Source organism: Adiantum capillus-veneris, chromosome 30 (genome assembly GCF_014529385.1).
Source record: "Adiantum capillus-veneris isolate H3 chromosome 30, ASM1452938v2, whole genome shotgun sequence".
NCBI lineage: Eukaryota > Viridiplantae > Streptophyta > Polypodiopsida > Polypodiales > Pteridaceae > Adiantum > Adiantum capillus-veneris.
The window spans coordinates 62,434,642-62,457,075 of record NC_140960.1 but is presented as its reverse complement, the minus strand read 5'-3'; positions in this window follow the sequence as shown (position 1 = coordinate 62,457,075).

Here is a 22,434-nt window from a genome sequence, read left to right as displayed (position 1 = left end):
CTGTGTATTTGAATCGCTCACACCACACCTCACGATTGTTGCATCAAATGCAGGCATGTGCTGGAGTTGCTGACGACTAAGCCCAAAGGATGCAACCTGCTCTAATACCAATTTTTGGAATTAAGGTTGCAAGAAAACACACATAGCTTGGAGAAGATGAAGGAAGCTCAAGGCACACAACAAAGAGTGTATTACTAGTGTGCAATGGAAAGATAAGATCGCTCTAGAGTGATGGGCTTATATACAATGCATGGGGAGAAAACGTCCTAGAGAGGGAAAAATGCCCCGGTGGTCCTAAGTGTGTTCAGACACATCACTACCACATGTATATGGTAACAAGCCTTTGCCTTCACATGCAAGAGAAAATCATGATTTTCTCTCAAAGATGCCGGTTTAAAGTTTTTTGAGAATTTTGATGATGGTTGTGCCTTCAGACACTATTTTTCACACGCTTAAGCCCAGAAACTTTCCTTTCCTTGGATGCACTATCATTCTTCCAGCTTTCCCTACCCTTGGCAGCAGGATCTCGTTAGTGATATGCAAGTCCAGTGAGATGCAGAGATTACTTGTCAGTCTTGCTTACTTATTCTACTCCTAAAACAATAGAAACAAACCAAAAACGGATTCAAAGTGCCTAATATACACTCCCTAAATGATTTTCCCGTTTTCTTGCATTTTTCTCGCCTAGTGCAAGCTTTATCACTCTACCCACTGAAAAGCCTTGCACTAAGCTCCATCCATATCTAAAACACTGATTCTAACTTGTCTAACACTTTTGTAGCAAGAAACTCACCACATTCAACTACAAAACAAAGACCATGTAAATCATGGTCTCCTTTTCTAACCGATCTGACCTAAGAGTTTACCTAAGGCCTCTCTGTGGGACCGATTGTGTTCACTCTAGTCTAGGTACCCATTCCCCGGCAATGGTGCCAATGTCTGGGGGTCCACACATGTCAACACCTATCACATCTCTGAAAGAGAAGAAACCAAGATGAAATGTCAATCCTGGGAAGCAAGTGACTTGGCTAGGGCATGGAGGCACGTCAAGAGGTTCCCAGGGTCTTGTCTGAACACAACACATTACTCAATCCACCAAAATCTTTGATCCTCTTCTCTGGTTCTCTCACCTAACTGCATCCAGATCCTTGAACAAATCATCTCCAACTGACTCCAAACTTCATAGGCAACATACTAGGACTATGTGGAACAAGACTAGGTTATCAGACTTGCAATACGACTCATGAAAAAATCGCAACTTTCTTCTGACAACCTCATGTAGGCTAGCATTTCAAAATTTAGGTATGCCTACAAGGTTCTCCTAAGTACCGGGAATCACATGCAATTGACGGATTCTCAATGCAACAATCAGATAGAGAGAAAAGTCCCATGGAAGGTCGTAGACGATGCTGGTTGGTTTTAGCATGACGCTCGCAATGTAGTTATTTGCACAGAGAGCTTGACGAGACAAACACAATGGTGCGATTTCTGTGAGCTTTGGCAAGCATCAGTAGGTCGACATATATTTTTGATTCGGGATCATTTTGACCTCCATTTTCACTACAAGTAGTACTGCATAGGCTATTTTGTCATTTTGTGCAATTTTTGTGTGAGTGTCGTTTTTTGCATAATAGGTCCCGTACAGTCTTCTACGATTTGTGTTGTATAGCACGTGTTGTTCCCACTCTGTTTCTCCTCTTTTTGGGTAGTTTTCACATCAAGTGCATGCATTCACCATGGTCGACAACAACACATATGTGTTCAAGATGTTTGTTGTTGAGGATAGATTGGATGGGGACAATTACCCTATGTGGGCTTACATGATGCAACATGTCCTTGTGTCAAAGGGTGTTTGGAACATTGTGCAGGCATTGATGTACGTCCTTGTTCTGAGGATGTAGGCAATGTTGAGGATGTTGCAGATTTTGGTGGCAGGATTGTTGTTGCCAGAGCTGTTTTGCCTACGGCTCAGCAAGCTCATTGGAATGTAAAATATGCGCAAGCTCATGCATTGATTGTGTTGTCTATGAAGCGCACTATTAATCCCCACATTTGTTTAGTGAAATCTGCAAAACAGGCTTGGGATATTCTGGCTGGTCTTTATGCAAGTCGCAATGAGACAAAATTTGCATTGTTGCGTAAAGAGCTGGAGTCGAAGATTATGCATGAGGAAGATGACATGGACACTTTCCTTGCTGGTGTCAAGGATATCAACGAGCAACTTATTTTTGCACGGGAAGTCATTTCAGAGAGTTCCCTTATGCAAACTGTTCTTGATGCTTTGCCAGATTCTTACCAGACTTTTGCTAGTACTTGGAGACTCGTGACCCAAGGAAATCCAAAAGTTGTCAAATTTGTTGCATTATGAACATTGTTGTTGCAAGAGTCACTTTCCAGAAAAAACAGGACTAGACACAGTGCAATTGAATAGGCCTTTATTGATGCTCGAAGAAAAGGTAGTGACAACAATGTGGCCACTTCTCATGTTTCTTCTGCGAGAGGTAAATCACCTATTCCTAAAGCTTCTAATGGCAACAATTCGTCTAGGAATTCTAGTGATAAGGGCAGAAAGAAGATGCATTGCCATTATTGTAAAGCTAATGATCACTTGATCAAGCAGTGTCCTAACTTGAAGGCCAAAGAGACTAAGAAGAAATAGGTTGGTTCCACTACAAATGCAGCTATTGTTGAGTCTTCTGTGTAAGGAGAATGTGATGTTGATGTTGATGCAGAATGGGATTTTAGTGCAGAGTGCACTTATGATCCTATTGTCCATGATGCATGATTGTCAGTTGTTGTAGATGCTCATGTGTGGTACTTTGACAATGGTGCTACAAAGCACATTACCTCTCATCATGACTTGTTTACCTCTCTCAAGGTTGTCCCTCATGGGAATTCTGTCACTTGTGCCAACAATGCCTCTTATCCTATTATGGGAGTTGGAAAGATTGTGCTAACTATTGCAAATGGCAGTTCTTTCACACTTGTTGATGCACTTTATGTGCCTGGGATCAAGAAGAATCTTTTGTCTAAATATGCACTTGCTAGACTTGGTCTTGTTGTGAAATTTGTCGATGACAGATGTACAGTTCATGATCTCATTTTTGGTGATGAGATTGTTGCATCAGGCATTTAATGTCGTGGGTTGTATAAGCTCACTTTGTATGACAAGGTTGAGCAATTTTCTACAAATGCAGTTGTGGATTCTAAGGCTATTTTAGATGCAAAACTTTGGCATGCATATTTTGGGCATTTGAATTTTGTCAGTTTGCTATGTTTTTTAAAATTTGATTTGTTTCTGCTTCTTTGCCACCTCTTGAAGCACCTATCAAACATGTTTGTGAAGGTTGTATTTTGGGTAAGATGCAGCGTTCAAAGTTTCCAAAGGATGGTTCAGTTAGGGCCACATGCAGGTTGCAGCTTGTTCATAGTGATGTTTATGGGCCCATGCAAACTCCGTCCTTGGGCAATTACCTTTGTTTCATGACTTTCATTGATGATTACTCCAGGCATGCATGGGTATATCCACTTAAAGAAAAGTCCGAAGTATTTTTGTGCTTTAAACAATTTGTGACTATGGCTGAATATGTCTCAAAATGTACTATGGGCACCCTCCATTCAGATCGAGGGGGGGAGTATATGTCTCATGAATTTAATGCATTTCTAGCTAGTCATGGGATAAAATACCAATGTATAGTGCCTTATACGCCTCAACAAAATGATGTTGCTGAGAGGAAAAACGGGTCACTTACAAAAATGGCACGATGCATGGTCAAAAGTCAAGCTTTGCCGCATTCGTTTTGGCTTGAGGTCATCATGTGTCCCACTTATGTACTTAATAGTTGTCCTATGAAAGCTTTGCAGTCTATAGCTCCATATGAAGCATGGCATGATAGAAAACCTTCTATTGAGCACATGCGTGTTTTTGGCTATTTGGGACTTGCTTTGGCGCCACAAACACATTGCAAAAAATTGGATGATAAGGCTGTCAAATGTATTTTTGTCGGTTATAGTGCTGAAAGCAAAGGTTACAGGTTGTATCATCCGCAACGTATCTTGGTCTCAAGGGATGTTGTGTTTGTGGAAGATTTTGTTCAGCCCTCGCTGTCATGGACTAGAGACAATAATGTAAGCTCACAAGACATTTATGACACTTTGTTGCCTCTTTTCAGTGGCAGAAGTTCGAATATACATTTTAATGAGGAAAATGTATAGCCTATGGGGTTTTTTGAAAATGTTACAGATCAACCTATTATTGATGCAGATGTACATGATGTACTTGATGATGAAAGGGTTGAGAATGAGCAGGCTAGAGGTATGCCTAAATTGTTGGCTTTGCGTGAGAGTAAATTGGATACACCTTTGTTAGTCAAACTCGTTCAGGTTCTTGCCATGCATCTCATGCATTAGATTGTTATGCTTTGGTTGTGTCTAGCTTATGTGATGTTGAGAAACCTTTGTCTTTTGATGAAGCACATAATTCAAAAATTGGATGACTAACATGCAATCTGAATATGATGCACTTATAGAAAATGATACATGGACTTTATGTGACTTGCCTCCTGGCAAAAAGGCCATTGGTATGAAGTGGATTTACAAGATGAAACACAAGCCGGATGGTGAGATTGATCGCTATAAGGCTCAACTTGTTGCAAAGGGTTATGCATAGCAAACATGCATAGATTATGAAGAGACCTTTGCTCCCACTTGTCGTATGACTATTGTGTGTTTTCTATGTGCATTGGCAACTCATTTTGGTTGGGATGTACATCAGTCAAACATTGTTACTGCTTTCTTGAATGGTGACATATTTGAGGAAGTTTATGTAACGCAACCTCACGGTTTTGTCAAAAAAGGACAAGAGGATAAAGCATGCAAATGTAAGAAAGCTTTGTGTGGGTTGAAGCAATCTCCTCGTGCTTGGTATGAGAAATTTGATACTCATTTGGTCAAACGAGGCTTTCGTAATAGTCCAACAAAAAGCACATTGTATGCAAAGCATGAGGGTGATGTATTTCTCATTGTTGTTCTCTATGTGGATGATTTGCTTGTCAATAGACCAAATGAGAGACATATTGCTGAATTTAAGTTTGATTTGAATGCTACTTTCAAGATGAAATATTTGGAACTATTGCATCTTTAGTTGGGTATACAGTTTAAGCAATGTGATGGTGGTATTGCCTTGTGTCATAAAAATTACATAGAGACATTGTTATGTAAGTTTGGGCTTGAGGAGTGCAAACCTTTTGCCACTCCCATGGAAACATGTTTGAAATTGAGTCTTCATGATGCTAGTGATCCTCCCGATGTCACTCTTTACCAAACTGTTGTTGGCTGCCTCATTTATGTATGCAAAATGAGGCCGCATATTCAATTTATAGTCTCATAGGTCAGCAAATTTATACATAGCCTAGGGTCTAAGCATTGGCAGGTTGTCAACTGGATTTTTTGCTACTTCAATGGAACTTTACATCTTGGCTTGTTTGTATGCCAAGGGGAGATCATTGCCGCCAGACTTACATGCTTCTTCGGACTCAGATTGGGCTGGTTGTTCTGACATGCGAGTGTCCACAAGTGGTTTTTGTTTCATGCTGGGCAGTTCATGTATCGCATGGTTGAGCAAGAAGCAACCTACTATGGCTACTTCTAGTTGTGATGCTAAGTACAGGGCAGTCTTCACAACTATGGTTGAGTGTGTATGTCTCACATGCCTTATGTGAAGGAATGAATCGAAGGCGTGTGTGTGTGCAGCGAAGATGGAGAGAGAAGAGAGGGAGAGAGAGAGAGAGAGAGCACGACACAGGGATGTGGGGTGGAGCTCTCAAATCTCACTGTATGAGCACATTGTGAGAATGAGTAAGAGCTCCTTATTCTTTGTATGTATAAAGAATAAAGAGATAAATGTGGGCGACTGAACACGGGCAAAGCACAGTGAGGCACACCCTCTTTACCTAACATTCTCCCACTAAAGGTTGTGTGTCGATAAGTGGCAAGAAAACTAGCCTACAACTAGTATATACAAGAGGTGAGAGAAGACGGCTCTCAACCTATGCCCACTGGCTCACTCCAAACACATGAGTGCATCTATTAACCGCTCTAGTGGAGATGCAACAAGCATACCACTAGGGCTAGTGCCACGATGACATTCCTGATGCAGGTATTGAGTGACTACATGCATGGCTCCACAATGCACAATGCATGTGTCAGTCATCGCACAACTGACAACTCCCACTACAAATGCACCAAGTGCATAAGCAAGATCAGGTCTCAAGACCAAAAGGTCAGACATGAGAGACCCGACAGCCGACGAAACATGCACTATGTGTGCCAACCTGAAGGGGATCGGGGAGCACCACAGACGGAGGGTGAGAGAGAGAGAGAGAAGGAGACACACGACACGATGTGGGTGGGGAGACTCAAAGAGTGAGCAGCCCCCTATACACTTATGCTATGTATAAGGTATACAAGTCAGTGGGCGCCCAGACTCTGGGCGACCGGGCAAGGCACAGACGCCTATACCCCAACAACCTCCCACTTAAAGGCGATTGTGCCTTTAAGCAAGGGAACCTAGTCTAAAGACTACAAAAGGTGAGAGAAAACCGCTCTCAACCGATGCCCACTGGCTAGCTGTGATCGTGTGCATCCGGCTGTCCTGCTCCCGTGTAAGTCCATACACCACTAGACGTACCGCACACGTACTGCAAGTATGTACGCAATACCTGCATATCTCCCTCGTGCACTATGCCATCATCAGTCAACAAACGACTGACAACCCCAACTGCAAATGCTCCCACTGCAGCTGCGATATCCGGTCTCAAGATCAACATCTCATACATGAGACCACCGAATGCCGATGCAATGCTAGCGGGCCCTGCTAGCTCTACGGAGCATGCATCAACATATATATCCCTGGCAATAGGCATCTCTGACTGACAAGGCGTGTCAGCCACATGCATCTCTTGGCTGTCCACAAAAGACGCATCAACCTGTCGTGCAACCTCAGAGCAAACCAGCTGCTCTAGGTGTCTGCTGGAAGACATATCCTGCACAACTATATCCCCATGCTCACTGTCGAGCATAGAAAGGAATGACTGCATAATCGCTGACATCTCAGCCTCCTCTGCAATCATCCACTTCAAACATGACCACTCAATCTGCTGTGACTCACTAGAGCTCTCAGGCTCTAACTCCGTATGCATAGACTCTTGCACAACGTCCTCCTGTCGTGACTCACTAGAGCAAGACTGCTCTACCTGTCTATCCTGCATAGAAGTATCTCGCACAACTGACTCTCTGCTTTGCTCAGTCACTAGCAAAGCATGCATGTCTGACTCTATCACCTCTCTGTGTGACTGCTCAAGTTGTGCCCTAACTGTGTGCACAACGAGCTCACTACTCTGCATTCCATGCAAAGCACCCTGCAACCCATGAGCAAAAGAGACTCGCCTGCTCTCTCGCTCTCTACCTGGCTGCATGATCACAGAGACAGCACCGTCTCTCCCGTGATCCACATGCAATGGGTAACCTGTACCACTCCTCGCACCTCTCGCAATCACTAGCGAACCCAAATGCATCACAAAATCTCGCTCTCGTAGCAAAATCTGACATCCACTATCCCGTAACTGTCTGACTGAGATCAAATCCCGTCTCAGATCTGGCACATAACGCACATGACGCAGGGTAAATCTCATACCACTGGGCAAGGACAAACATACGTCTCTTGTACCCTCGATGGCATACACAGCACCATCAGCCATGTGCACACAACCAAGTCTCCCACTAGAAAACGTGCTAAACCACTCACTGTGCGACGTGACATGGAAAGTAGCATCTGAATCTAGTAACCAATGTGAAGACAATGTGCAATGTGATATGCAATCCGTAGACATAAGATCGTCTGAAGACAAGCTAGATGTAAATGTGACATCGCCATCACAAGCACACTCAGTAACCACCGTACTGACTCACTAGCATCTGTCATGCCCAAATTTGCATCACGCATCTGTCGCCTCCGTTGTCTCAAACGCCTGAAACATCGACGCCGAATGTGCCCTCTATGTCCACAATGCCAACATGTCAAGTCTCTATGCCGTCGAGATTTGCGTGTGGGATCAATCTCTCCCATGGACATAGAAGTGGGACTAGACTTCCTTGTAGACATGGATGTCGCGTACATAGCATGTAAACTCTGCCATAAAGCATGAGTTGTAGTCTCCCTCGAGACCTGCCAGTAAACAGACTCAACCAGATGCAAACAAATCGTAGACATTGCTAACTCATCAAGATCCTGCCAATCATCATCACGCATAGACTCGGGCTTCGCCGATAAACCACGCAAGGGTTTATCCTGCCCCAAATCCGCCAATGCAACAAGCATATGCTCCTTCCAAGCAACAAAATCTGCACCATCAAACTGTGTCAGACCATAATGTTGGAAGTCAAATGAAAAATCAGCCATAATGCTCTCAAAAGAGCAACCAACAATGAGTAGCAAATGTCAACCAAATCATCCCTAAACTGGCTCGAATCGCATCAACAAAAGTCTGCAAATATGGCTCAAAACCTGATGCAAAGTTGCACCAATAACCGTGCAAAACCTTGCACAAAATCACAAGTCAATATGACTTAATCGCGCATAAATATCCGACAAAATTTTGGCAGAGTCTCCTTTGTAACTGGAGCAAAATCTCAACAGTAAACCTCAAAGAGACAATAATATATGCCACAATGGCCAATCCGGGAATAAACTCGACCGGAATCACCTCACAAAGTCATACATATGAGCATACCCGCTCTTGCCGGAGTACCACTCAACGGCACCTCAAATGACATACATGTGAGTGATGATTGCTGCCAAAATACCTTTCAATCGATGACCAAATGTCTGCCAGATAACTATAACAACATTTCGCAAAACCTTGCAAGATTTGTCGCTATGCACAATGCGAAATACGGCACACAAGGGCATACACAAGTGACTCCAAACTCCAACCAAATGATGACTGAAAATCACCTGTCAAAGTGGGAGTAAACTCAACCACTAAACTGTCAAAGAGCAACCTACGGATACGTAGAAGCTATGGCGAGAACCTGGATAAAATCCAACAGAGTTTCTTCTATAAATTGAGACAAATCTCAAATAATCTTAGCCATAAACAAATACACAAATCCATATATGGCATACATAAACCGCCAAGACCATGGCAACATAGCTCACTCTCGCATGAGTGGCTCTCTGGACAAATGCATATCCAAAAACCTGTGTACACCTATGAATTTGCTGGTTGCTGCTGTAATTCAAAGCATAATTTCAACAAATAGACATCACCATCGCGTCCGGAGCGTGCCAAAACCCTGGCCTAGACTCCTGGATCATGTAGATCTGACTCTGTATGACGGAGCTACGCAAAAAACTGCGTTTTAGAGCCCGAAAATGGCAAAAACGAGTTGCACACAGTCTTGAACCTGCTCCTGCTCCACTCTGTGTGATGCAATGTCCTCTCAATGCAAGCTCCAACACAAGAGCTCTGCCACAACAGCATCCAAGCACTCGAATGTCAAGCTCTCCTTCGCCGAGCACTTCTCTAACGAGCTCCACTGAGCTCAAAAGCTCCTCTCACCAAGGAAGCCGCAACCGCCTCCTCGACCAAGCTTGACCACACCAAGCTCCTAAGCTCCAAAGACAATGCTCCTCAAGCTAAAATCGCTCTCCGTGAAACTCCACGATCGAACTCCACCGTCGAGAGCGAGCGAGCTATCGCGCGAGCTATCGTCTCGAAGCTCTCAAAGCCGTCGTGCTCTTTGCGGTCACCATAGCTCTGATACCAATTGAAGGGGATCGGGGAGCACCATAGACGGAGAGTGAGAGAGAGAGAAGGAGACACACGACACGATGTGGGTGGGGATACTCAAAGAGTGAGCAGCCCCCTATACACTTATGCTATGTATAAGGTATACAAGTCAGTGGGCGCCCAGACTCTGGGCGGCCGGGCAAGGCACAGACGCCTATACCCCAACACAACCTATCCCTGTCAACAATCTCGGTGCCATATGCATCCTCATCAGGAACCACCTGACTATGCGTCACCATGTCGGCACCGTCTAGCAAAGGAATATCTGTTGAGAATGACTGCAAAACCAAAAAATTAGCACCACTGCAATCACACATAGCTGTATAAAGGACACTCCCTCAAACATATCAAACACATCATAGAACAATGCATTGGTCTCTAGATCTCTAGATCAATTGATGTCACCTCAACTCATGATTGACCGAGCTGTGCATCCCAGAGATACCACTGTCTGCATGAATGTCACCACAAGACAAATGGGCAACCTGCTCTCCATGCAGCACATCCGCAAAAGATACATGCCTTGTCTCTCGCTCCAAACATGGCTGCAAATACACAGAGACTACACTGCCTCGTGTGTCAGAAATATGCAAAGGGTATACCAGACCACTCCTAGCACCTCTGGCTATCACCAGTGATCCCCTATGCATCTAAAATGACCACTCTCCAAGCAGTACACAATGTCGATGCATTGAAATGAGACTCTGGCTGGTACATAACGTACATCTCCTAGTGTAAGCAATGCATCGCTAGGTAAAGACATGCATACATCTGTAGTACCCTCTATGTCATATGTTGAACCATCAACAAACTGCACATAGCCAAGTCTCCCACTAGAGAAAGAGCAAAACAAATCACGACGTGGCGTCACATGAAAAACTACATGCTCGTCTAGTAGAAAACGCGTAGACAATGTGCTATCCCAAGACACAAAGTAGTCTGAAGGCAAGCTAGACTCAAAAGTGACATGCCTGTCACATGCATACTCTCTAGCATCTGTCCTCATAGTAGCACCATGCATCTGCCTCATACGCCCATCGTGGCCACAGTGCCAACATGTTAGTCGCAATCATGAGCGAGAACCGCCTCTAACATGAAGTATTTCCATATCCATGCCAAAACTATGGCAAACAATGCTCGAGATCACAAGACTCTCCCACCCAAGAGCAAACCACTATCTCAAGCAAAGAAGGTGAGCAAACGGTCAAGCTCACTAGCCTCTGCCAATAGGCATACATATATGGCAAAATTTTGACAGAGTCTCCTCTATAACTGGAGAAAAAGCTCAATAGTAAATTGCAATGGAGACAACAACAAATGCCCAAATGACCAATCTGGGAACGCACTCGTCCGAAATCACCTCACAAAGTCATACACAGAGCCAAACCGCTCTAGCCAGAGTATCACTCAACGGCGCCATAAATGACATACATATGTGAGTGAAAACCTGCAGCCAAAAACCGTAGCATACACAACCTATGTAAAAGTGGGAGTCAAAACTCAACCACTATCAAGAGTAACAAGAACTGTACTTGTAGAGTAACACAAGCTCGTGTATGGCTAAAAAATATGGCTGCAAAACAATCCTAAATTCAGCTCTCAAATAGCTGAAGAAACATGTCAATTGTGCCGCAAATTAGCTTACAATTGAGCTATACATAGGCAACTGCAAAGAGGGAACGATGGCTGAAAATTTCAGCTCACAAATGACCCTCAAACATGCATGTAAACCTGTCAATGTGAGAGCTAATTTTGATCACAAACTATGGCGAGTAAACTCCAGCCACTATCCACAGAAGTATACATAAAGCAAAAGCTCAAGACACCTGTTGTGTCATAAGTGGTATGCAAAAGATGTCCTCAACTGCAAATGGCAACACCTATGGGAGTACTAGACTCAACCTGTATTAGCTGGGAGTCAAAACTAGAAACTCCAAATGGTCGAGCACTCACAGCTCAAGACCAAAAATGCAGATCAAAACACGCTCGCAATGCACCACCCAAAATGGAAAATTCTGCACGCAAATCCTGAGTGCTACAAGCAATCGCAATCTCAATCGCACTAATGATGCGCATAAAACTGATGGGAAAATGTTGCCAAAGTTTTGTCAGCAAAACAACTACAAAACTAGTAACCAAAGTGATTGCACGCTCAAAACCATGAGCAACCAAAGCGCATCAAACCGCACTCCAAATGCATACACCAATCTCCACACTTTGCATACATCATTGCAAACACCTGCAAATATAGTACACAAATACCTACTCTACTTGTGATTGCCAAAAAATATGCTCAAGACATACACTACCAAGCTCAAACTGCAATCACATGAGTCTCCTGAGCATCTGACCACACAAATCATACATTGTATTCTCCCACCTGTGAGCAAACTTGCAGCCAATACCACTATCACATCCGAGAGCAAATCAAGTGTGGAACGAGATACAATAAACAGTTGCTGATGTAGAAATTTCACAAGTCAAAACCAGTCCAAACGAACATACACCATTGCGTCCGAAGCGTGCCAAAACCCCAAGTTACACCCTAATCTTGCATAAATCGCATTCCGTATGCAAAAGTTACGCAAAAAGCATTGTTTTGGAGCCGAAAAAATGACTTGCAGAAATGAAAATCTGCATTCTTCCTGCAAGTATGGCTGCAAAAAATCATACACACTTGTAATACACCCTCCTCTCAAGCTTGGGAATGTCCCTCAAGCTTCCATGAGTATAGATCTAGTGGCTGCTCACCGATCTCAAGCTTCCACAAAAAACGAGCTCACCATAGCCGAAAGGTCACTTCTCTGTAGCACTCCATCTGTCGCGAAGCCAAAGCTCTAATACCAATTGTGAAGGAATGGATCGAAGGCGTGCATGTGTGCAGCAAAGATGGAGAGAGAAGAGAGGGGGAGAGAGAGACCATGACACAAGGATGTGGGGTGGAGCTCCCAAATCTCACTATATGAGCACACTGTGAGAATGAGTGAGAGCTCCTTATTCTTTGTATGTATAAAGAATAAGGAGATAAATGTGGGCGTTCGGACACTAGCTGGCGGACACGAGCAAAGCACTGTGAGGCATATCGCCTTTACCTAACACCTTATGGCTGATTTGGGTGTTGGACAAGACACTGCCAACACTATCTACACTGACAGTCAGAGCGCATTGGCGGTTGCAAGGAACCCAGTTTTTCATGCTCTCACAAAGAACATTGAGGTGCATTACCGCCATGTCACGGAGAGGCTCTCAATAGGAGAGATCATCTTGGCTTATGTACCAACATAGAACAACCTTGCATATCTTTTCACAAAGGCATTGTCTCGTGAGAAGTTCGAAGCTTTCTGCAAAGCTCTGGGCTTACTCCCCTTTCTGGACTGATCATGTCCTCAGGGTATGGCACTTCCCTTTATTCTATGTGCCAGCTCTCATTCACCGCAGCACTCCCAGGGGGGATTTGTTACCATATACATGTGGTGTGTGTGAACACACTTAGGACCATCGGGGCATTTTTTCCCTCACTAGGAGGTTTTTTCCCGCGTGCATTGTTTATACGCCCATCACTCTAGGAGTGTCTTATCTTTCCATTGCACACTAGTAATACACTCTCTGTTGTGTGCCTTGAGCTTCCTTCATCTTCTCCAAGTTGTGTGTGTTTTCCTGCAACCCTAATTCCAACAAGGCCAGAAAAGTGCATGATACCTCATCTGTATCTTTGACTAATGTGTTTAAGCTATTGTGTGTAGTTTGGTACAAACTGAAGATCAAAAGGTGAGTCTAGAGCCAAAACTTGGTCTTTTTGCCGTAAAAGTGTTAAAATAGGGTTTGGGACCAATTCAAATGCCCAATTGTGCTGAAAATTGACACTCTTGAAAAAGGGTAGAACACTTGAGACTAGTTGAAATTTGACAAAAAATGGCCAAAAGCAAGAGTTAGTGCTAAAGTCGTGATTTTTGGGGGAGAATCTGCAGAGGAACACCTTTCCTAATCATTCTTCTTCTTTATGCGCGCATGTAGTGTCCTCCTTGGCAGCTCTCAAAATAACGCTACAACTCCATACATGGTAGTTGCGAAACAACTCATTATCATCTTGATGCCTATAGGAGCACCTCTCCATAGGTACACAACATGAGCTAAACTCGGGGGGGGATGGGGGGGTTTTACCTACCTTCCTCTCATATTCACCCGATGCTCCCTAGCTCATGGCTTGGTTAGCACTCAGCTTGACCATGCCTCGTATTCATTCAGTGGTGGCTGCATGATATTGCACAGTGCATCAACGTTATGATCGGCCAAGGGGGAATCACAAAGTTTGGAGTTAAAAACTCTAGAGTTGACCTTCAAAATGATTACTCATCGTTGCTTCTTGTGACTTGTCACATTCCGAATTAAATTGCATGTCAAAAACTTCAAAAATTGCTAGCATTGAGCATCCAAATTTCTCCAAAATGAGATTTTTTAACAAAGGTTTAGGCTACACCCTAAAAGTCTTAAAAGTTACTTTGTTACCTGCACCTCTAAATGGAGACTCCTACCTATAGGTTAACATTACCTGCCCCTTGAAGAACTAACTTCGAAAATAAGGGCATGCTTATAAAACAGCCTTTTAGATAAAGCTTTTAGACCTTTTGAACTTGGACATAAAGGTTCCTTGCATTTTTGGGCCGGTTGTGTCCAAGGGCATTTTCTTTCGGGAACAAGTTTTGGAAAATTATAGCTGGTTATTTTGGGGATAAGGGAGACGTGTCGGCTAATTTTTTTGGAAAACTTTCTATTTTAAAAATTAGAAAGTTTTTCTCGCTTTCAATTTCAATTTGCTCTCCATTGAGCACTGTCTTTGATTCTTCACAAGAAAATAATCCATGATGTGGCTGCCCTATTTTACATGTGACCTAGGTTTTTTTAGAACAATGATTAGTATGATTGAGGCTCGGTTCAGACAAGTCACATGAAGAGTGCAGGGAAGGGGTGTGCAGAGCTTGTTGCATTCAATCATTGGAAGTGGAGAAGCTTCGACAATGATGGAGATGATGAAGTAGATGCTCAAGAATTACACGTTCGGCAACCAAATCCTCTTGATTTTACATCCTCCATGTACTTCTCTTTTGATATGGAAACTTACAATGTAATGGTTTTGGCTCTATAAGACACGATGCCTACAACCCTTGAGGATTTGGAAGATTGCAAAAGAAGCAATGTGCATGATCTCAAGAAGTGGAGACGAGTCAAAGACCTGCTTTGCTTGGTGGTAGAGGGTGAGAAATTAGGTCTTTGCTTGAAACATGAACCCAAGTTAAAGATTGCTTGTATGAGGATTGGGAGGGCCTGGTATTAGCTGCTCATTGCAAGGATGGAAGGGGAGGTCATAAACGCCTTGAAGCTACAATGGTGTATTGATTTGCAACACTTTGGAATACCATGGTCTTATATCAAGGCACTCGTTGCATCATGTGAATGCCAATGTGTCAAGAAAAGGGTCGAATCTTCTTCCCATCAAGGGTTGGATCTCAATAGAGTACCATTGCTTGAAATTTTCACAAACAGAAATGATGTGGACAAGGTTTTAGCAGATATGATGGTAAAGTACAAGGTTAGGTTAAGATTGGCACGCTCTTCAAAGAAGCGCGCATCTTCAAAAGTCAAGGTGGACTACATATGTCATCGTGGAGGCTTTAGTATGCAAAAGGGAAAGATGAAGAGGTTGCGTACAACAAGAAGGTGTGGGTGTCCATTCAAAGTGCAAGTTGAGCTACATGAAGGATTAGAGAATACCCACCTCTGCTAGGTTTAAGACTATCCCCGAGGACTAGGTTGGTTGAAATTATGGTGTGATTAAGGTGTTATGTGGGACATTGTTTATGGTATGGTTGCTCTTATTGATTTATTGGAATTGATGTAAACACATGTTAGAGCTCCTACATCTGAAAAGGGCAGGACTCTCTGTTTTGCAAGATGTTTTGAATTTTTTGGTTATGTGTACATGTGTACATGTGTACTAGAGTGCCTACACCTAGTGAGGTAGGACTCTCCGTGATAGTTAATATGTGGAACTGGCCCACCACATCTATTGCCAATTGTTATGAAATGAGGGAGTAATGGCATGGTACAGTTTGGACAAATTCTGTGACCAATATTGCCTATTTTGGCATGACATATATGAGGGTACTCGCGCTGTATGGGACACAATAATATGTCGTATTTGTTGGCTCTGAGCATCAGTGTGCATGCCCATGCATTTATATCACAATGCACTTTTATAATTAATAATTTGTTGGTACTACTAATTCCTTTTCCAAGCAATTTTATAGATTCATGTCCCTCTCGATAGAATGATGATGACTATTGATTGGGACTGCTTTTCTAACCCCGGAGTATGTTATAGGGAATTGATGATTTGTACCTCTATTGTATCTTGCAGGCCATAGCTAAGTGTGGCAATAACCTAGCGCCGTTAGATCATAGATCTAGATCCAAGGGCTCTCATTGAGTGTACGTCTTGGAAACCCTGTGTAAAAAGAAGGGGGACTCCCTTTCACTTGCTCATTATGTAATGCAATACTCACAAATATGCATAGGAGGAGACGAGCACCTCCTATGCAAGGGGATATTCAACCCCATGCTATGTCGCTCTCTCTCTCTCTCTCTCTCTCTCTCTCTCTCTGTGTGTGTGTGTGTGTGTGTGTGTGTGTGTGTGTGTGTGTGTGTGTGTGTGTGTGTGTGTGTGTGTGCATAGCATCCTGCTCTAGAGGAATGTGTAGATGCAAGTACAAGAGGCTCTTCTCGACAGAACTGGCCACCTGCTTTGCAATAGGCTCTTCTCAATGGAACGGCCACCCGCTTTGCAACAATGGTATCATCTTGAAACAAGAATGATGCTCTACTTACTAATCGAATTCTATCTTCTTTATGCTCAAGAATGGTTGCACACGACTTGTTTGACTAGTCGATACTCTCAAATGTTATCGTGATTTAGCTTCTAGATAAAGTCCCCTTCTCTACATTCCATAATCATGGTCAATTTGTTTAAATAAACCACATAGTGATCAAACTAACATAATGTAATTTCAAAGATAAATGCACTTAGCTCTAGGATATGTTTCGTCATGAATTTTATCAGGAGTGTTTATTTTGTGTAGGCTCTGATACCACTGCTACAAATGGATGCGTGGCGTCCCTGCAAAATACCAAAAACAACATAATGCAAGGCATAAAACTGACAAACCTCCATACCTACCAAATCCACAAGCACATAATCGACGATATACGCGAATAGAGAGAGACAAAGAGCCAGACAAAGCGAGAGAGCACGTGCAAGTGCACCTCCTAGAGCGGAGTGCTACGCTGGCACGACGAGAGAAAAGAGGTAAGAGGAGAGAAGAAACACACAAGCACTGGGTACAATCTCCCCCCGTGCAAGAGTGACCATTTTCCTCTTGCAGGTATTTACTTTATAGATTTCTTGAATGGTCAAAGTGAGTACAAATTGGTCGACCGGTCATAAATGGCCAAAGCTCATAAAAGAGCACTTGAATAATAGAATTTACATAAAAAATATATATCCATTCGTATAGGCTTAGATCGGTCAAGCCTTTTCCATCTGTCAACTACAATAAATAGTAAATATCAATTCGATAACACACACAACAAAGTTAAAGAGAAGGAGAACTGCTTATGAAGAGGTTTCAAGATGACCCAACAAGCCTACAAGTAGTATGAATTGACGTTGCAATTCAGAATAAAGAGCTCAAATAGTACCAACTAGTGGTATTATGTTAATTTGAAAGGCAATTATTGTGATTGTCCGGACTAGAGCTAGGAATGTAAGCATCTATATGGCACCCGCTTTATAGTTATGCATCACTTTCCACATTTGACTGGCATAATCCCAGTAGTAGAAAATGCCCATGACATGACGAGGGATATCCATGAAGATACAACATGCGACACTCCACAATTGTTGGAAGAGATGTTAACCATGATGTAAGAAATAAGAACTTCTATGGTGTCCATCCAAGAAGACCTCCCCAAGAAAAGCAACAAAGAGATGGTTATTCTTTTGTACCATCACGGACACTCTTGGATCATTGGCATGCCCAAAGAAAATCAAAATGCCAGAATGAGGCCACATTCATCAAATTCAAGCGCATGTGATGCATCCTCGACATGGCCATGGCACAAAAGTTGCTCATGACCATGATCAAGTCATGATACCCCTAGATCCTCAACAACCCACATGCATTTTACAAAGAAAACATCAACGTGGTCATCACTATGTACGCTTCAATGGAAGCCCAAGAATTTGGTGTCCCCATTGTTGTTCAAAAACTTTGCTAGTTAGCCCCTCCATGATTACTTGTCACACATGCCATGCATGATTGCCATTGGCAAAAAGGTATTGTCACAACCTCCATGAATCATGTATTTGTGATGGACCCTCTAGTTTCTTTTGTACTATAGTTTCATGTATTTATCCAGATGAAGAAGACGATGAGTGCACCTTAGCTCTATCCAAGAGAGAAACAAAGGAGACAATTAGAGTATGTGCCTCTAACACAAGGATCTTGCTTGTATTCATGTATCATATACGTTCACAAAGGTCGTTCATTTAGCTCTACAAATGCTACATCGAATCTTAACTTGAATTTTGGTGTGTCTTACTTGAATTTAGCACTCTTTAAGTTAAAGCCTTCTCGTGTTACTTTGTGTGTGAGCTACTATAAGTTTGAGGTGTCCATAGATAATGTAAGGTACCCTAGTCTACTTCACCGATAAGAGAGCAAGCCCTTTTTATGTGTGGGAAGTGCCCACAAGTAATCTTGGGTATGAAAATTATCCACAGCTAATCTAGGGTACCCTATATTACTTCCCACAAGTAATCTAGGGTACCCTATATCACTTCCCATAGGTAATCTAGGGTACCCTATATTACTTCACTAACCAGAGAGCAACCTTTTTATGTGTGAGAAGTGCTTACAGGTAATCTAGGGTACCCTAGATTATTTCACTAAGTAGTGAAAAGTGCCCACATGTAATCTAGGGTATCCTATACTATTTCACTAACTAGAGAGCAATTGTGTGTGAGGTACCCACAAGTAATCTAGGGTTCCTAGATTACTTCCCACAGGTAATCTAGGGTACCCTAGATTACTTCACTAACCAGAGAGAAACCTTTTTATTTGTAAGAGGTGCCCACAAATAAATCTAGGGTACCCTAGATTACTTGACTAACTAGAGAGCAAGCCCTTTTTGTGTGGGGAGTACCCACAGATAATATGGGATACCCTTGATGATTACTTCACTAACCCTTTTGGGTGCAAGATAATTTGGGACACCCTAGATTGCTTCACTGACCAAAGAGCAGCCTTTTTATATGTGAGAGGTGCTCACAGGTAATCTAGGGTAACTTGACTGTCTAGAGAGCAAGCCCTTTTTGTGTGGGGAGTACCCACAGGTAATCTGGGATACCCTTGAGGATTACTTCACTAACCCTTTTGGGTGCCTTAGATAATGTTAGATTACCTGTAAAAAGAAATCCTTGGCACCTTAGATTACTTTTCATAAGTAAGGTTACCCTAGATTACTTCTCGAATTAGAAAGAAACCTCTTTTTGTGATTTGGTGCCTACAAGTAATCTAGGGTACCCTAGATTTCTTATGGAAGTATCTAGGGTACCCTAGATTACTTCACAAACCAGAAAGCAAGCCCCTTTGTGTGATTTTGGTATCTAGGTAACCTACAGGACCCTAGATCACTTCACAAACCAGAAAGCAAGTTTTTTGTGATTTTAGTACCTACATATAATCTAGATTACTTCGCTAACAAGATGACAAATTATATGTCAAGTAGATTTGGGCGAAGAAGATTGTGATCATGTAATGTGAGACATCTTGCATTACTATTTGTCGCGTGCAATTTTAGTTAGTGTTATTCACTTCAATCTTGGTGTATAGAAGCTCCAATAATTTGTGAGATGGTGAGCTAATTTACATGAGAGGTAATTTGCGGTGGGAGCTTTGCTACATTTAGAGCTACTTGGAGTGTGAGCCACTCAAACATACTTTTGCTATGTACACATGACAAAGAGATTAACCGTTATATCTATTAATGTTTTTTGCGCTCACAAAGCATCATTAACACCAAGGTTAGCCGTATCATTAACACCAAAGTAATTGCATTTGACACTAATGCACCATTAACATTGAAACAAGCAAAATTTGCCTCCAATGCTTGGGCATTCAACATGTATTCACATACCTTAACAACAAAGCATTTCTAACACCAAAGTAAGCCGCATTTAACTCCAATGCTTCTTCAAATAGCAACATCTAATTAAAATTAAACCCATATGTCCTTACATATACCAAATCAAAACTAGGCAAAACTACCACCATCATAAGTGGCAAGAAGTTCTCTTGTTGTACACATGACAAACTTGCACCAAAAATAGATATCTTGGATCAAAGCAAAGTCAATCTCCCTTCGCTACTCCATTCAAGAGACACTTTATCCATTCACCAAGACGTTCCTTTAGACGTTCCACATCACCATGAGAGAACCAATCTTTGGATAGCTATTCAATTGCAACATGCCAAAAGAGGAAAACACGTTACGACTCGAGACACACCAACGTAGCACTTTTGAGTATCTGGAAATAGAACATACCCATTTTCGTGGTTTCTTTCGCATAAGTGCGCCTTCAATAAACTTTGACACAACAGGCATTGTGTAATACCCACAATCAGTACCATTAAGTTGTTTTGGCATCTAACACCAACATTATACTTCAATATTTAAGCCAAATCCGAATCATCGTCAAAATCTTTGATAATTTAACTCAAACTAGCATTTTGCATACATCGATGGAATCGTAGTAGCAAAGATACTCCGGATCTTCTAGCTCTGCCTTCACATTGGTTGGGAACAAAATTGAGAGAAATGTTGCAAAATCTTAACAATCAATATAGAAACATGCTTCACTAAAAATTATTAAAAAAGTTATATAACATATCGTTACAAAAGCACACTACCTCAAAAACTCCTCGAAGAATTTTGTCATTAGGCCCATATTCATGGAATAAAAAAAGAGAATCGATGACTAGTTTGGACTTAACCCACTCAGACTCCGGATATGTGCATTGTAAAACACGAAGAGAGTCCAATGGGATCTACAAAATATCCAAGTAGCACTTGGCAACCAAAACTTTTTTATGATATGAATATGGTACTCTTGAGTTGCTGAAATAAGATACATACTCATGAACTATGGGAAAGAAGGTGAGCATAGTACGACCGAGATCCTTTCTTCCAAAACAATTAGTGAATCTCTTCACATTGGCCTTTGAATTTTTCAATGCAAAGGCATACCACAAACTATCAACAAAGTGAATCTGCTCCAGGATTTCAGGTGCAAGAGTATTCTCCTTCCACCTTTACATTCACTGATTGCGAACCTCATTATAGAACTACATGCACTTGCATAATACACACTTGCACAATGAATTTATACTCACATTAAATACACATTCATTAAATTGCTAACCTCATTATAGAACTACATGCACTTGCATATACACACTTGCACAATGAATTTATACTCACATTAAATACATGTTCATTAAATTGATAGAAGCTTCACTCTGCAGGAGATCATATATAATCTCCACGGGGTAGTTCACATTAGGACCAAATCTTTTTGAATGAATGTGACATAGTAACCCCTCTTGTAAGCTACACAAAAAATAAAACACTGACTCGTGACCTTTTCTTTTGAAGAAGAACACATAATCTAAGCATGGAATATGTACCTCTCAACGGCCGCATCCACACGTAACTTATAGTTAATATTTTGGGTACCCACATCGATGAAGATTGATCTTGAGCTGCTACTATCCAGAGACGTGATGTTTATGGGAGAGTGTATCACATTTGATACCAACAGAGTCAGCAGATCCTGACTCTCTGATACAAGTCGACTTCAACTAGGGCAAAAAAAATAAACTAACCTGATGCATTTGATCAAATCCTTTAGGAGGAGAGGGCTCCCTCCTAGTTCTTGACTTACGAGGAGTGTTTGGGTCTTTAAACTCTCCACTCTCATGATATTGATCCTGAAAAGGAATGCTTTATTACACACATGGTCACAACCTAGGGAACCACATATGCAATCCTGCATAAAGCGAAAGACTTACAGGAGTTTCATTCTCATGTAAATCTTTTTTTTTTCCGACATTCTCCTTGGCACATTGCCCTTCTCTCGGTGCTCTCATCTACTTACATAAATGGAAATATCAATTGCCCAACCATAGAAACATTAGCATAAAAAACAATGTAAGGGTACATACTGAAGCCATGCTTCATCTTTTCTTCCATCAAAGAAACGCGATGTGGCATGCCATCTTCCCATAGCTTCATCTCGATTTCCATGTAGGCTCGGAACCATGTGTTATATGAGAGATCCTCCTTGTCCTGCACTTTGTCCCAACAAAGGGAAGCTCTCTCCTCAAGATCTTTTCTATGTTTCTTGCGAGCATTCTTTACTCTAACTTCAATATTGCTGAAATGTGTCTCACATTCTCGTGCGCCCCAT